The 17,808-nt window shown below is 38.8% G+C and overlaps 1 protein-coding gene across 4 annotated transcripts in view; it reads left to right on the forward strand.

Annotated features, from left to right (window-relative positions):
- The window catches only part of LOC149538820 (recQ-mediated instability-like protein), a 100,426-nt gene that overhangs the window by 49,725 nt on the left and 32,893 nt on the right, over window positions 1-17,808 (forward strand). The window lies entirely within an intron of this gene.

Here is a 17,808-nt window from a genome sequence, read left to right on the forward strand (position 1 = left end):
CCTAGGGTATTTTCCTAACTTCTTGGTGAGCATGCTTATTTTCAGTCAGTCAGTTGGCTTCAATTATCCTCCCAAAGCTTCAATATCATCCCAATGGAATCAAGGTTTGATTTTAGTTTCAGTGGTTTCCTCAACTTGGGTGAGTTATTGAATAATTAATTAATATTTCACTAATGTTTTCTGATGTTGATAAAAAATAGAGGGACAACTTTGTGTAAAAGCTCGCTGGAAAGAAAATAAAGTATTTTAAAAGTTTGATGTCTAGTTAAGTGAGTTTTTGCACATGAAATACTATTATTTTAAAAGGTCCTTTTCAAGGGAAATGAATTATCATAATTTTTTAAATTGCAAATTCCCTTCAAAAAGCTATTAAAGAAGGTGTTGGGGCTCATTTGTGCATATACTGAAGATTACACCTACAGTTATATTGTTGGATTGGACCTGCATGCTTTTCCTTTAATCTTTGAGGATGAAAATCCTTATTGGATTATTCTTTTTCAATTCCAAAGACAATCCATCGTTAGATTGCAGTGGTTCTACTTAGGGATCACCATTGTTCTTCATAGAGTTTTTATATTGGGTTTTGGGTATAAAGATGTGTGCTGTATTTTAAGTTGCATGATTTGCTAAGCTTTTTACAGGTTTTTGCATTTTGTTTTAGTGAATTTCCTGTTTGGCTTGTGTTTTCTGTACATTTCTTCTAATGCAGGTTGTACAACTTGTATTGGCTGGTAGATTCAACTTTTAGGATTTAGAAATTGTTTGGGTTTGATGAAAAGGTTTTTTCATGGAAAGCTATCCCTGTTTGAAGAGGACTTGATGCATTGCAGGTGGGTTTCTAATCCATGTTGGGTCACAGCACTTGCATTGGACTCCTGCAAAATGGCACATTGATTTTGGAGCAAGTTTCTTTCCTTTTAATCCTTTTTCCTTGTCTTGAGGTGAGATCAGTGATGGAAGTTATTCTGAGCAGTCTTGGATTGAACTGGGCTTCTATTTCACTGTTTCTAGGGCCGTACAGCCTAGGGCATCCATTAGTTTGAATGCTTTTCTTTGATTAGTAGACCTTCAAGTTCATTTCCTTGTTATTTGATTATTTGAGTAAGGTTAATGGTGTTTGGGGTTGTTAATTCAGTTTACTCTCATGGTCGGCACATTGGATGTGATTGGTATTATGATTTGACTGTTTGGCTGTAGCTTATCATTGCTGCAATTGCATAATAGATCTGTGATCTGCTCTTTCCTTGTCAATTTGAGGGTGTTTAGAGGAGGAGTTGGCTGTGTATGAGGTTGTTCGCAACCTTGGGAAGGTGTGCTTTGATGGTTGGAAAGGGGGTTTGAAGGGATTTTCATAGCTTCCTTGACTTGTGACTTTGGACAGCAGACTTGCAATGTAGTGTCCCCATTTTCGTTAGCATCAGAGGTTGAGGGATTAACCTATTATTGTGACCCTCATAGGCTAATTATTGTGGATAGAGGGTCTTCTGAGGCAAAGACTTAGTTAATGGAGGTTCTTGTCTTCTCCAGATCTCAGTATGTTCTAGTTTGGTCTTTGTTTGGCTTTGATTGGACTTCATTTGGACCTAGTTTCATATACTTAATATTTATAGTAAGTCAGGTAACGATCGTGAGGGACTTGTTCTATCTTTGGTAAGTCAGTGGGTTGGACAAAGAATAAAATGGTCAACTTCCCGGTGCAGATAGAATGAAGAAAAAATGTTAAATTATGGAGTTATGCTTATTTTATTATTGATAAAGTAATAACTTTATTAATAAATGTTATTCTGAGGCCATTTAATGTTATAAGTTATTATTTCATAAAGAAATGGTCATTTTCCATATTAAAGTCGGGGGGCAAATTATTAATTAAATATCCGACACATAACCCAAAGTTTATTCATCAAGGAGCAAAGGAAATAATATTTAATTTAAATGATTAAATGTGCCATTTTGGGAGAGGTTTAAACTTCAATTGGAGAATATGTAAGCATGAAAAACGAGAAGCTCGATTATCATTGTTATGCATATATCATCTTTGAACTTGGTTTGGGAGAAGAGACCGAGGGTTTCATGCTTTCAACATGCATTAGAGAATGTAAAAATCTTCACTGTTCCAACCATTTGAGTTGGTGAAACATTCAGTGAGTTTGACATTCAACAGAGCTTCATTCAGGAGTTTTAATTGGGCTAAATTGGTGAAGTTTTGTGGACATTCAGAGCAGATCCAAAGGGGTTTTCAATTGGAAGGTCAAGATTATTGTGGTGGTGATTTTCTTCAGCCATTAGCTTTGCTTCTTTAAGCTATATAGTTGCCATATACCCTCATTGCTGGGTACACTTGTATGGTGTGATTTTCATTTGGAGGGTACAATAAAATCAAAGGAAATCATCTTTGGCAGCGCTGGTATAAGAGAAGAATAAATGCAGAGTTTGGAAGGCCAAGATAAAGTCTATCAAAAAGAAACAATAAAATTTATGGTTGCTACTGTAGTTAACAGGTTCCATATTTGTTTGCTACATTCCAATAAAGACTTTTTAGATTATTGTTTATTACATTGCCATGTATCTTGTGTTTGCATTTGAATTTAATTATTTATGGTTATTTTTATTTGGTTTATTATCAGCATATGGCTATTTGCTTAAATGCCTAGTGGTTGTAGGTGTACATTGGGATGCATGGCAAGTGTTTGTCTTTATGTCAAGTAGCTGTACTAGTTAATATCAGTCATTTACAAGTTTGCCTAAGGTCTGAAATAGTCAGTATATCATTTCTATGACAACCTTGCATTGCTAGAAGCATTCAATAACTTCATTTGCAGGCTACAAACTCAAAGAAGACAATCAGAAAATTCATAACAGCGGTTCCAGATATTGTATGCTAAATGTTTTATAATATTCCTTGAGCCTCATAACAGAAAATAGTGATCAGATTTACAAGGGATATTATGGTCGTATTAGGACTTGCATGCTAAGTGTTTGACAAATGTCAAACATTCAAGTTTCAAACAATATCTATCATTGATTTAGCAATCCATTGTTTTGTTAGAGTTAGAACCACAAGGGTTTCTTACAGTGGTATTAGAGTGATTTCGTGCCATCCTTTTGGGGCGGAAATCATTGAGCTCACATGTTTGATATTAAGTGACCAACACTCTTGCAGTTGTTTTAATTATGGAAAAATCTAGGAAACCATTTAGATTGGAAAACTAGCTGAATAACATGATTATTTCCAAGAAGCAGTCAAATGCCATAATGAAATACTTGGAGAAGATTAAGCGAAATCATAAAAAGATGGATGAATTGCTTTCAAAACCTGCAACCATATATAGCTTAGCAAGATATATGACATCCATTTAAAGGGGTCTACATCACAAAACAAAAAGAAAGAGAAACAAGAGGTCTCTATAGGTGGGGCATCTAAACATTTTTATTATTAACTTTCAGCAGCTAGTGGGCAACATGCAGCTGATCTCATGGAGATTAAAATCAGACTTACATTAAGGAAGATGTTGGGCTCAAAACACTTTATGATAACTTCCAGATTGGGGACGAGCTAGTGCTGTTTGAAGATAAACTAGTTGCATTGAAACTACTACATGAAGGTAAGGTTTCTTGTCATGTTTTTGATTAGATAAATAGGTTTTACAGGGATCCTGAAACCCAAAGGTTAAAACATATAAGGCTGATAATAAGCGTGAAAGCCCAGCCAAAAGAGTATAAGTTCAGAGGCTGATAATAAGCATAAAGCCCAGCCAAAAAGTAGAGTTCTGAGAAAAGACCAGGACAAAAGACAAGTAATACCACGGCCTAGAGCCAGAACAAAAGCCAAAAGATAGAGAAAAACAAAAGAACAGGCAATAGTTATTCCTCGCTCTTTCGCTCTAGCTCTTGCATAACTTGTGCAGCGTCAAAGGCCAGTTGATTCTCCTCCGCTTCCAGCTGTTGCTCCCTTTGGTCCCCTTGGTCCTGATTAGGAATGGTGTTGTTCTTTGCAGAGTCGTCCTCCGTTCTGGCTTCATCCCTGTCTTTTCCTTCCTCATCATCTTGCATTTCTCTGTCTTTGATCCAGCCCATAAGAGAGATGATGTTGTTGTTAATGGAGCTTAACAAAGAGAACATCTGATTCAGAAGGTTGTGATTGTAGTTCTCCAGGTTGTGTATCCTTCTTTCCGCTAGACTGAGCCTGTCAGCCGAATCCATCCTCTTGTTAGCATCCATCCCATTCCTTGTTGCCTCAATATGTCTCACCTGTTCTTTGACCTCCTCTAGCTCGTGGAAAAGCCATTTGATTGATCTAAAATTGTCAATCATACTGTTACGAGAATGATTCAAGAGGTTCATCCTTGTCTTCCTGGCTCTGTCCGAAATAGCCACTATCGCTGGGTCAATGAGTTCTTCCAGCCGCTGTTCCTCTTGATTTTCCACGAGGATTTGGGGATTCATGGCCTCCCTGAAGATGCCCATCTTCGAAGTCTTGACATTAAAGTTTATCCAAGCTTTCCTCCTATCATTGACCTGCACTTCCCCTTTCGCATACCCTGCATTCTCCTCTTTCTGCTCCTCAGGTTGGGCTTGGAGGTGGACAGGAGATAGGGGCAGCACAAATGCCTCCTCAAACTGAGAGCGCACCTCCTCCAAACTCTCCCTCTTGCGTTTCTTCCTTCCACTTTCATCCTTAATTTCCTCTTGCGTCTCCTTAACCACCTCCTCAGACTCCGGCTCCTCCTCATCATTGCTGTCTCTCTCCTCATCCTTCTGAGGAGGCTTCTGCCCAAGATCCCTAGGGCTTTTTCTGCTAGGGGTTAGGTTTCTTGTGATGTTATTCATACTTATGAAACTCTAATGGAGGCCGGAGATCAAAAGGTGGATATGGAAGTTGATCCTTATGTAGTGGATCAATCACTAGTGTTTTGCCCACGCATGATGAAGGAGATTTTCTATTGAGTCCTGTTGTCATTACTGATTTGTTTGAAGACAACCACATGAAGTCTTGTCACTCTCATGCACTAGGAATTTGTGATCATGAGGAAGCCAAGGATATGACATCAACCATTGATGGCAGCAGTAATGATAGTTTGCATTAGTATAGAATAACAGCGATGATGCATGTGCAGGATGGTACCAGTGAACTTGCTCATAATAGTGCTTGAGAATTGAGTGCAAATGATGCCTTGTGTGATGTGGATTCATGCCATGATGAGTCTGATTTTTAAAATCACACCTTGGTAGATACATTAGAAAATCTTTTGGTTGGCAACAGATTCTAGGATCATGATTTACAGGGACTTGCAATTACATTGGGGTGGACGTGTGTCAAGATACTATCAAATCAAAAAAATTCTACAATGTCTTCTGAGTCATCCATTGAGGTACATAGAAGCAATTTCTTTGTTGATATGTGCGCGCTAATGATTCCATGCATGATGCTGCTTATCATGAGGTGAGTGATGTGGATACACCTCACATCACAATGCAAATTTTAAGAGTAATATGTTTTAGGGTTCACATCATTTGCTTGGGCAACTAAAGGTGGATGACAATATGATTGCCACAACCATTGAACATTTTGATATTGCTCGATAGGTGTTGACAACTTATGGTTGGAGTGCTCATGTGATAGATGAGCATTGTGATAGTGGCCTTACCCTAGCATAGTTTCATGTACTTCGAGAAGTTATTGGAATAATGAAACAAAATCACCTGAAACCATAGATGGACTATTGGCATAGTACTCTATGAGTTGCAAATATTGGGCAAGTTTTTTTGGCTTGGCGAGTTTTTATGACTTTTACTGGTGCCAAAAACTTACATAAATTTTGGCAAGAACTTGTCGAGTACTTGAGGAGCTTTTGTTAAAAACTCGGTCGTAGTTTTATAACAACAATTAAAGGCAAAAAATGGCTCAAACTAGTTTCATTTCTCATTTCTTCACTTGTATTTTTTTGAGAGGGGAAAAGTCTTCCAAACACTTGCAAATTGATTTCAATTGATTTGAAGCGGACTTGAGGCGGTTTGAAGCACATTTGCAGTGGAGTTTTTGAAGAGGATGACATCAATGATTTGAAGAGGCAGGCTATGGAGGAGGGGGTGTATCTGGTTTCACGCTAGATGATATTGAGTTGAATGAGTAATCACTACTAGTGCCAGGAGAAGCTAGAGGCAGGGCTATATCTAGGATTGAGGACAAGCCACAAATTGAGTTAGACATACCAAGCAAGAAGGCTATCATGGCCAGTGTAGACTTCTAAGATTAGACCCTCTAGTTCTACCTCTCCCTTGGTTTTTATTAGAATTGAGAAGAGGAAGATGTAATTGGAATGATGTATTTATTTTTAGTTTTACATAAATTGTTTACTATTTTGCTTTGAGCCATGAGTCTTCCTTAGGAGAATGCGATCTTGTACCCACTTTGTGTTTAAATATATCTAGACTAAGCTTGTTTTTTTTGTGTTCTCATTTATTGACTCATTGGATGTATTTTTTCATTGAATTTTGCAAAAAAATGCATTTCTAATTAAATTTAAGCAATTTTTTAAGTTGGCGAGTTTTTGCTGAAAACTGGCTGAGTTTTCCCCGAATTTATTTTTCAGACCTTGGCAAGTTTTTGGCTTTGGCGAGTTTTCGAACTATGCCTAAAACTACATGTAGACATAGAGTATCTTCTTGAGTGGGGTTGTATTTGCTATTATGCACTGAAGGAGAAGGGAGAGGAGGTTGACGAGCTCACTCATGAGTTGAGGTGGCAGACTCATTGGAGAGCACCCAGTTGGATCGTCAAGAGTCACAGTCAGGGTCTGAGTAATTTAATGTGGCGTTGAGCAAGCATAGCCTTGACCAACTATAGTTACAGTAGAGACTTCTACATTAGCAGTTGGTGATGATCTTATATCCACAGTTTGTGATGATGAATGTGTTGAGGATGTGGCTACATCCATCACAATTATAGGTGTAGTTGAGATAGGTGTGAATATAGTGGAGAATGAATCCACATCATCATCTGTTACACCCAAGAAAGGTGCTCCCAGCATAGATGGTCCCTGAGTTTGTGTAGGTCTTGGAGGAGATATGATCACGACGTCTCCTTCTTCTTCATCTTCTTTATCAAGTTCTTCATTGGATTCTCCTTCTAATCCTTGAGCTTGTTCAGGTGTTTGAGATAATTTAAATCCTTTTCCACCTTTCAATTTGAATTTGAGGGATTTCTTTATATCGGAGGAAGATGCACCATCTTTGCCTACAACCTCTAATTGTGACTTCCTTCCAAGTCGACCAAAACTTCCACAATCTACCCCCATCTTGGGGTTCACTCTTTTGAGACCTTTGATCTTCAACCATTTATTGGTGTTTGCGAAGATGGATTGAAATCAGTCAAGGATAGAAGTACCTTCTTTTTGTTGCCATTGTATGGGAAAAGGTCATTGTTTATCAAAACTGACCTGATGATATTCTGGATTAAGAATATTACCATTATATTCAATTTGAAGATCAAATGGAATTTCAAGCATATTAAGATCAATAATTTGCTGCAATGTTAGCTTGTAGCAGTTCATCTTCATAATATCCAACTCTCTTTGCATATCAATCCAGACGTCTTCTATACGATGAACATGAGTGAATGCTCTCTTAGTTCTTGAATTCATCCCTCGATAATCAAAGCCATATTTGGCTTTGAACTTCTCCAACGTAATCAATTGAAGTTTTGCTTTCATGGCCTTACCTTTGTAGACTGAACTGATTGTGTAATGACCAATTACCAAAGGCTTGGTAGAGGTGATACCCAAACTTGGCCTATGTAGAGAGTTTTGATCAGACTGTACCTCCATGAGCTGTCTGGCCAACACCTTTAGAATATTTCTGTTGGTAGCATACCTAGGTAAAGTATATGGTTCTCCTTTGAAGTACCCAACTCTCAAATAAGTAAAGGTTGTAAACTAAATAAAGATGCAATCATATTGATTAACCTTATCGCAGGCCTCATCAGACACCCTCTTGACAGATAACTATTAATCAAATAAGCACCGGAAATGTCCAAAAAATGCATCTTGAACTCTGTTATAGTGATATTTGCTATTTGTCAAGGTAATTTGATCATAATTCTCCTAGACTAGAACTTGAAGACAATCTCCTTTGGTTGAAAGTCCTGAAAAAGACCCCATAGCAACAAAGATGTAAACAAGGTAGGAATTTCATGTAGAATGGTGCTGAAGTCCCTACATTGAGTGGTTGCTTAGAAAGTGTAGCGTTGATAAGCCCTCCCCAAAAGATATGTTCTTTATCATTAATGATCTGAAAAATAAACTTGTTCATCCATGGTTCAAAATCATTGGAATCCTTGAGACCGCATATTTAGCTAAGGAGGGTAATCAAGTCTTTATATTCCGGTTTGAAATTGGATCTGTGTATGGTTTTAGGCCATCTTTAGAAATTGTTTCTCTTGGAATCCAACCAATATAAGTTAAAATATTAATGATAAGTTCCCTTGTTTTCATTCCATATTTCCAAAGATGCTTCCTTTGTCAAATCTACACATTCTTCAATGTGGTACTTTGAACAATTGTTCAATAACCTTAGGGTCAATAATGACATTAACATCGACATCCTTGATCGTTTTAGACTTTGAACTAAAACACTTTGCACATCCTAGAACAAGTTCCAGTTCTAGGGCAGCCATAGGGAATGCAGACACCAAATGAATATTACTCCTTTTGATACGTTTAATCTCATGATTGGTAGGAGCTTCTATTCTTTGCAAGAAATCTACCATGTCCACATGCCCAATCTCTGCATCAGACATAATAGACGTGACTTGAGATGGAGTTGTATGAGCCAACTCTTTGTCATATTGATATTTCATCTTTCCTTTTGATTTTGTGGATGAGGGCATTTCTTGTGCTTGCGTTGCAACATGAAGCTTCCAAAATGTGAACACATCATCAGAGGATATTGCTTCCATAAAAATGTTGATTCTTGATCAGCAAAAAAGGTTTAATGAAGGACAATATGCTCGGAGTATGGATTAAATAGTCAAAGATTCTTGTTCAATGATCTTAAAAGGTATATACAAAGGTTGAAATGTGACTTGAGAAGATGGAAACCTGAGGTAGAAGTGAGCTCTTATGGATATGCTTTGAGGAACGAATGTTGCAACACATGGGAATACATGCTAATGATTTTTTTGACCTTTAAGGAGTGACCTTTAGTCAAAAACGGGTTCTTAAGATGCAATTACATGCGATTGGGTTCGAAGGATGAGATGTGTGTATGTGGGAATGGAGAATGAGATTTCATGTAAGTGTAGATGGAGGGTGAGTTTACATGTAATCACATATGGAGAATGAGATGCAGTATGCCATGACATGTAATGATGAAAGTGGATGAAATGATGCACTTACATGAAATGATGAAATGGTTAAGTTTAGTAAAACGTGCTCAAATCCTTGGAAAAGAACTTGCAACTTCTTCCAAAAGAAGAAAAACAAGAAAGGAAACAAGCAAACAATGAAAACAAGCACAAAACAAACACATACCTTTGGTTTTAGACTCAACCATGTCAAGAGGCGAGTTACTCTAAAGTGCAAATTCAAATTTGGAGTTTGGGAAAAATCCAAAAGTATGAAAATGAGAGATTTCATCATATTTAAAGGAAAAATGCACTTTCCATGGCATACATATCAACAAGTGTGCAACATCAAGCTAAAATATGCATTAAAATAGCAAGATAAGCATGAGTTAATGAGCAAGATGGAAATTGTCCACTTTCTTGGGGGTTAATGATGTAATGTTCTTGTCGTAAAATAAATAATCAATCAAACCTTTGTGTATGGGTTGATCTATTTAGTATATTGTGGACCCATTTTTATTTAATTGTTTTTGTAAGTGTGGCTGTTGGTTATCTTTGTAAACCCTTGGAAAGTTCCTTCGAAGGATATTTAAGCATGACATGTAGGTAGTAGTTGGTATGTGATTTGGACTATTTTCTTTGTACTGTGAATTCTTGTTGGAGTTTAGTATTGTTTGCCATTTCAGAAGTGAAAGATCTTCCCTACTTGGATTTTTTGATTTTTGGTGGGATTCAACCCTCACCCTATTCCATCTGTGTATTAGTTTGCTTCAGATCTGGCAAATCTAGAACACCATTTTAGTCTGGAATATATATATCTATCTATGTTTATCTCAATATACTCTGGTGTCTCTTTGTACAATTTCCTTGAGTTGTCAATTCATTTGGATGACTTAGCGTTAGTAAATTTGAAGATTGGCTCTGTACAACATCACCCTCGTCAACACACAACTTCTTTACCCTCATCGTATACTTCATCTCCATCACCGTACGATATCTTCCTTCTCACTGTATGACCTCCTAAGACCAATTGTACAACCACCCTGTCACCATCGTACGACCATTCCATCACAACTGCATAGTTCCTCTAGTGACTATCGTACGACCCCTCTTTCACCTTGCACCGTATAGTCCTTGCTCTACCACTACGGTATGACCCCTTTCCATCTTGTACGGTCTGCTCCCACACTATCATACAACCTCCCTATTGTGCACAAAATCATTACCGTATGGCCAACTGATCTTCCTAGAAGAGTCGTCGAGAATAGAGCATTACAATGGTCTCAGAGCCATAGATCTTGACAGCCTGTGGATAATGAATGAAAGTTTATAGTCGGATAAGAAGTGGAATGACCTAGAGTGGAACTAGACTAACTAGATCAATTAGCGGGGGTCTGATGGTGCGTTTGCATGAACCTCCCCTACAATTCTATGGTAGCTATAAGAATAGGGCTGTAGTGAGTGGCTCGACCTTGAGCTTTCTGTATCGTGGGTGTATAACTCAGTTCAGAAAGGTTCAGACATTATAAGTGATAACAAGAAATAAAGCCTCTATGCACAAAGGCTCGCCAACCACTGTGCCATTATGTCTCGCCCCGCCTTCCTCTCCTCCCCCTACGCACCATAAAATTGTAGGGCCCATAAACTGATAGGGGGCTAGGGGGCGGGCACAATAAAATATTAGGCAATAATCTGCAACCCTAGCCTAGCCTATCATTTTATGGGGTCCCTTAGCCTAAAAGGCTTTTATGGTATGAGGTAGGGAGATTATTGTAGGGTAGGCTGGTTTGGCCCTTAAAATGGTGGGGGTTGGGGGCCGAAAGGGCATGTTATGTATAGAATATGAACCCCCTATGGTGGAAAAGTGAGGGTGAAGGGTAAACTAGAATTGAAAGGGGGTGCAGAATCAACACTGCCATTGTTTGGAGGTGTGTGCAGGCAGAATGAATGTTTTCTCCAACCCAACGGAAGGAAGGCCCCTACTATCATGTAGTAAAGATAGTAGGGAGGGGAGGGAATTCTAGGAGCTAGTCCCGGGTAAAGATCCAAAGTTACCAGGTGTAGATTGACATTTGAGAGCCATATCCTCTTACCTTGTACGGTTAGTGGATTCACCAACCTATAATAATCTATTTTAGGGGCCTATGAGATCAAGAACCCACTCCTACCGAACTCATAGCGCTACTAAAGGATCTTTGGAGGAATCAGGCTCAGATCAATGATACTCAGCGACTTATGGAAGAAACTCTCAGGAAACTGATAGGCAATAAGATATTCGATGAACAAAATGGTCCCAACGTAGACTCGGTGTCAGGTAAGGCAAACCCTCATCCAACACGCTCATGACCTTCCATGCCGACTTCTCCTCCTCGAATGGAGGTACCACACAGATGAAAGTAGCCAACCTTTGAGGAAGTTCAAGAACAACTGAAAGAAGACTAGAAGAATGCAAACTTGGAAGAGGATATATCCTACAAAGATTACGTAGAATTGAGAATGCGATATTTCGAGAGCAGAAATCGAGGATATTTTAATGACGATCATAGGAGGAAGTTGAGTAAAGTAAATTTGTCACCATTTGATGGATCCAGATCCATATTTGTCCAAGCATGGGTAATGAAAGCCGATACTTACTTCCATCTCAATGCAATGCCAAAATAAGCAATCAAATTTGTAGCACTCCACTTAGAGGGAGTGACACATGAATGGTGGCATCAAACTATTACACTAGGGCATGTCCAAGTAAATACTTATGCATAATTCATTGAAAGATTAATAAATTGGTTTGATGGTAAAGATCCATAACTTAATTTCAAAGAGTTAACACAGTTAGGGCAAACTGGATCGATTGATCAATAGATCACAAAATTCTAGAAATTCTCTGTGGTGATTATGTACATTTCCAAAAGGAGACATATAGTGCTCTTCATGGAAAACTGACATAACCATTGAGGGGTTGGGTTAAAGGGTTCAATCCTACCATGCTTTCAGAGGCTATTAAAAAGGCATGAAGCATGGCATCATCATCAACATCGTCCTCTCAAGGTTACTCCCATTCCAAACCGCCAATATTTCCAAGGAACAAAGATAAAAAATTTCTGCTGAAGAAGCCTTTGTTGAATGAAGCTATCGGACAAGAGCTTCGAACGAAGAAGTTATGTTTCAATTGTAACGAGTTTTGGGAACTTGGGCATAGATGCCTCGGAAAAGCGAAAATGCACTACATCGAAATTGTGTCTGACGATGAGGACGATGAGTAGAATCTATCCATAGAGGATGGTCACCTCGAGGAGGATTCCAAAATGGTTTATTTAAACCATACGGAGAGGATCATTGTATTGGTATAGCGTGGATGAACCATCACCTTAGCTGGGAGCCCGAGATGTATGAATTTTCGTGTACGGGGAACCTTTCAAGGACAGAGGGTCATTGTGATGCTCGATAGCAGAGCCACTCTAAACTTCATAAACTCATCTTTGGTGAAAAGAAGATGTCTACCTACTACGACGCATGTATGATTGCAGGTCAAGGTTGCACCTTGTTCCCCAACTAAGTATCACCATGGCTAACCACACTGTGACAAAGGACTTACCTAGTTGATATGGAGGTTATTCTGGGCATACAGTGGATGGAGAGACTTGATGAATATACTTAGAGTTTCAAGCAGATGGACTTCACTTTTGTTGTTGATGGAAAGAACGTTGTTTTTCGTGGGATGACCAATGAGGGACCGAAGGAAGTTTCAACACAGTGGATGGAGGCCATTTTTTCGACATGATGACATTACATGGGCTGCACATTTTTTCGTTTTGGCGAAACTTATAAAAGGACAATATACACCCCACTAGGATGATGATTTTCAAAATATCTTGGGTACCCATGATAAAGTTTTTATAGACATTCCTCCTGGCATACCCCCCCTTCGTGGGTTTGAGCATACCATTGAGTTGGAAGCTAGCGCCAAACCAGTTATCACCACGCCATACCGTCATCCCAAAAAAATCAAAGATGAGATTGAGAAGACGATTCAAGAGTTGCTCAAGAAAGGATGGATCCGTCCCAGCTCTAGCCCTTTTGCATCATTAGTGGTATTGGTAAAAAAGGAGGATAGGATGATGCACATGTGTGTGGACTACCATGCGCTAAGTAAGAAGACAATAAAAAACAAATACCCTATTCCCAGGATCGAGGAATTGTTTGATGAGTTGCATGGTGCAATTTATTTTTCTAAAATATATCTCTGTTTTTATACCATCAGTTTCACATGTGGGAAGAAGACGCGGATAAGATGAATTTTCGTTGTCACTACAGGCATTATGAGTTCCAAGTCATGCCGTTTGGATTACATTAGTTTCGCATGTGGAAAGAAGACATGGATAAGACAAATTTCCATTGTCACTTCGGGCATTATGAGTTCTTGGTCATGCCGTTTGGATTAACAAATGCACCAGCTACTTTTTAGTCTTGCATGAACCGCATCTTCAACAAACAATTGCGTAAGTACTTGTTGGTATTCTTTTATGATATTCTTACTTATAGTAAAACTTGGAAAGAATGCCTGAGAGATTTGAATAAAGTCCTAGGGATCTTGAAGGATTAGTCCTTGTTCGCTAAGCAATCCGAGTGTAAATTTGGAATGACAACAATATTATACCTAAGGCACATCATCAGTAAATATAAAGTCCAGGTCCACCAAGAGAAGATTCAAGCTATCATGGATTGGCCCCCACCAAAATCGCACTCTGAGTTACGAGGGTTCTTGAGATTGTGTAGTTATTATCAAAGGTTTGTAAATGGTTTCTCTTAGCTTGATGCACCATTAACAGATTTGACTAAGAAAGGTTCCTTTCAGTGGAATGAAAGAACACAACACACTTTTGATAAGTTAAAATAAGCTATGAGCACTTGCCCAGTTCTCGCCTTACCCAATTGCACTCAACCATTAATTCTAGAGTGTGACGCATCCGAAGAAGGTATTGACATGGTATTAATGCAAGATAGACACCCTATAGCCTATGAGAGTCGGAAGCTTACACAAGCGGAGTGTATACCATTTATGACTAAGAGATGCTAGCCATCGTGCATGCACTGGTCAAATTCCGACAATATCTAGTAGGTGACAAGTTTGTCGTTCGTGCCGATAATAATAGTTTGAGATATTTTCTGGAGCAATGGGATCGAAACGAGAGACAACAAAATGGGTAAGTAAGATTCAGATTTTCGATTTCGACAGTGAATATGTAAAGGGAAAGAACAATGTGGTTGTAGGTGCCATGTCAGGAAAACCTGCCATCTGTTTGCTATCTCAGATTTCAGTGGATTGGAAGGCACACTTATTGGTGGAATATTCCAAAGACACATTTGCATGTAAGCTAATGGATGGTGACACTCAGGAGGGCCGACGCAAGGTGGTGGGATGACATCATTTACTATAAGGATCAAATATACTTGGTGCCTAAATCCAAATTGAAGTAGAAAATCCTTAAGGAAATAGATACCCCACCCTTGGTTGGACACCTAGGTTTTCTCAAAACCTATAGATAGCTTAGGGAGAGATTTTCATGGAAAAGACTTAAAAGAGATGTGTTGCAGTACGTATGGAAATGTGCAGCCTGTTAGCAAAACAAATCCAAACACACTTTACGTGCCGAGTTACTACAACCCTTTCCTATACCAGAACAAAAATGGGAAAGTATCTCTATGGACTTTATCACCAAACTTCCTAATGTAAACAAGGAGGATTGTATCTTTGTGGTGGTTGATAGACTGACAGAGTATGCACACTTTTTTGCCATCTCCTTAGATATCCTTGCCGTGCAGGTGGCTAACCTATTTTTCAAAGAAGTTTTTCATCTGCACGGGTTACCCTAAAACATTGTTAGTGATAGAGATGGTTGGTTTATCAGTATTTTTTGGACATAATTGTTTTGATTGGCACAAACAAATTTGTCGCCAAGTACTAGCTACTACCCTCATACATACATACGAAGATTGTGAACAAGTGGCTAGAAAGCTACCTCCAGAACTACGTTTCGACACAACAATGGGCATGGGTCAAATGGATGCATTTGGGGTTATCACATGTCCATTGGGGTGACATCCTTCAAAGCATTATACAAGTATGAACCCATTTCATTTATCGACATGGTATTGGGTGACAACTGCGCACCAAGGGCGAGGGACTAACTTTAGGAAGGGCAAGACATCCTGAGATTCTTGAAGGAGAACTTACAAAGGGCGCATAATCAACAAAAGATGTACGTCGACAAACACTGGATCGAGAGAAGTTTTGAAGTGGGAGACTTGGTCTATCTGAAACTCCAACCGTATAGGCAATCCTCATTGAAGGCAAAAGGGAAAGAAAAATTGAAGCCATGTTTTTATAGTTTTTATTGTGTAGCTTGCTGCATCGGTCAAGTTGCCTATGAACTGGAACTTCCAAAAGGAAGCCGCATCCATAATGTCTTTCATGTCTCCTGCTCGAAGAAATTTGTGGGATAGAACATCGTAGTAACTGTAGATCTTCTGCCGCTCAATGAAGAAGGGAAGCTCATATTGGAACTGACCGAGATCATTGATGTACGTGAGAAGACTTTGTGGAACTGTATCTTGATGGAATACTTGGTACGTTGGAAACACTTGCCGTTGGATGACACGACTTGGGAAGGTGAACACATTCTGCAGCATTTGACATTGCATTTGCTTGAGGACAAACAAATTTTGGAACAGGCGAACTATAATGTTTCTGTCATATAATAAATAATTAATCAAACCTTTGTGTATGGGCCAATTGATTTAGTATATCATGGACCGATTTTTATTTAATTGTTTTCGTAGGTGTGGCCGTTGGCTATTTTTGTAAACCCTCGGAAAGTTCCTTCGAAGGGTATTTAAGCACAACATGTAGGTAGTAGGTGGTATGCGATTTAGATTATTTTCTTTGTACTGCAAATTCCTATTGGAGTTCAATATTGTTTTCCATTTTGGTAGTGAAAGATCTTCCCTCCTCGGTTTCTCTAGTTTCGGTGGGATTCAACCCTCACCCTATTTCGTCGGTGTATTAATTTGCTTCGGATTTGGCAAATTCGAAACACCATTTTAGTCTGGATGTTTATTTCAATATACTTTGGTGTCTCTTTGTACAATTTCCTTGAGTTATCAATTCATTCGGATGAATTAGCATTAGTAAATATGAAGATTGGCTCTGTACAACGTCACCCTCATCGCCGCATGACTTCTTTACCCTCACCGTACGCTTCATCTCCATCACTGTACAATATCTCCCTCCTCACCATATGACCTCCTAAGACAACCGTACAACCACCCTGTCACCACCATACGACCATTCCATCACAACCGCACAATTTCTCCAGTGATTACCGTACGACTCCTCATTCAGCTTGCACCGTACTGTTCTTGCTCCATCACTACTGTATGGCCCCTTTCCATTTTGCACTGTCTTCTCCCATGCTACCGTACAACCTCCCTACCATGCTAACATACGACCTCCCTATTGAGCACATAATCATTAATGTATGACCGATTGATCTTCCTGCATGAGTCGTCGAGAACAGAACATTACAAATGAGCCAAAAATGGAGGAGAAAGAAGCTCCAACTTTGAAAAATTCTCAAAACAACTTTGACCTCTTCAACTTTGCAATGATGAATCCGAAATGAGCAACAACTGTTTTTCATGGATATGTCCAAAAATGTGGTCAACTATCACCAATGCATGGGTCATTTTTTTGACAAAATGCTCAAGGAAACCCATTTTTATCAAAAACGTGGTCTCTTGGAGCCTTGACATGAATCATTTTTGCTCTTAGAATGCAAAAATGTGACTTCCAATAATATTAGTGCCTGCAAACTTGAAAACGACCATCCATTAATGGGAAATGCAAGCTGGAAATCCCCAAATTTGGGCATTTTAAACCAAAACATGCCCTTGAAATGTAATGAGAAACAACATTTTTCACAAGGAGATTAAACGTTTTAAGCATTGAAAGGCATGAAAATGCTAAAACACCCCTTGTGGAATGGATTTCATGCCATGGAATGGACAAATCTGGAGTTTCTATCCAAAAATGTGTTCTTCAAGGGCACAAACATGAACGATTTTTCTCTTAGAGGAAAAACGTGGTAACCAAATGCAAATGCATATGATGTTGGTCAAAAATGCACTCTCAAGGTGCCATTACATATATAAAAATATGCAATATGACTTGCCCAAGTAAAAATACATTCTTAGGGTGCCATCACATGTTTTAAAAATATGCAATATGACCTCAAGATGAAAAAGGCATTCTCCAAGTGCATATGCATATTTCAAAAACTTGATTAAATGTTTTAAGCATGGAAAGGCATGGAAATGCCAATACACCCCTTGTAGAATGGATTTCATTCATGGAATGGACAAATCTGGAGTTTCTATCCAAAAACATGTTCTTCAAGGGCACAAACATGAAC

The sequence above is a fragment of the Cupressus sempervirens genome, chromosome 9 (genome assembly GCF_028749045.1).
Source record: "Cupressus sempervirens isolate cs-2001-9-10 chromosome 9, ASM2874904v1, whole genome shotgun sequence".
Lineage (NCBI taxonomy): Eukaryota > Viridiplantae > Streptophyta > Pinopsida > Cupressales > Cupressaceae > Cupressus > Cupressus sempervirens.